Source organism: Penaeus monodon, chromosome 43 (genome assembly GCF_015228065.2).
Source record: "Penaeus monodon isolate SGIC_2016 chromosome 43, NSTDA_Pmon_1, whole genome shotgun sequence".
In the NCBI taxonomy this organism is placed as follows: domain Eukaryota; kingdom Metazoa; phylum Arthropoda; class Malacostraca; order Decapoda; family Penaeidae; genus Penaeus; species Penaeus monodon.
Genome location: NC_051428.1, coordinates 20112041 through 20112966, shown reverse-complemented (window position 1 = coordinate 20112966; position 926 = coordinate 20112041).

The following is a 926-nucleotide window of genomic DNA, read 5'->3' as shown; positions in this document are numbered from 1 at the left end:
TGGAAGTGCTTGTCACTTTCGAGTTTTGCTGCGTCGGTATTTTGCAAATGCAAGAATTAAAGGAAGATGTTTCACTTCACATGTGCTTTATTTGATCTATTTCCTAGAGTTTTGAACCCTTGGTGTTGTTCTCGTCTGAGAGATTTCCATAGTAGTGGCTGTACAATCATATATCTACATAGGCAGTCATTTGCATTACAAAATGAGCTGAGATTAGGAGTAGCTGTAGCACATGTGCTTATGTTCCCACCGCAAAAGAAAGGTCTAGATATGTTAAACAGTTGGACACTTTATTAACATGTTTTTTTTATATTTGTCTTTCTAGCATTATGTATCTATGTATATTATGTATATGCAGGTATACAAATACAAGTATGGAAACATACTGTAGGTTATACATAACTATACAGGAGGATACACTATATCCTGTTTATTACAATTAGTTATGTATCATTTTATTCTCTTCTTCCATACCACGTTGGTATTCTTACAACAAGCCATTATATATATATATATATATATATATATAATAATATATTATATAGGATAGAGGATATAATATATATATATATATATATACGTGTATATAGATATCTATAATGGTATATATAGATATATATATATATAGATATAGATATATATATATATATGTATATATATATAGTAATTGAGATAATATATATTATATATAATATATAATATATTATATATATATTATATATATATTATTATATATATATATACATATATATATATATGTTATATATATAATATATATATATATTATTAATATATATATTATTATTATATATAATTATTTTATATTTATTATGTATTATATTATTATATTTATATATATATATATATATATATAATATATATATATATATTATATATTATATATATAATATTATATATACATATAA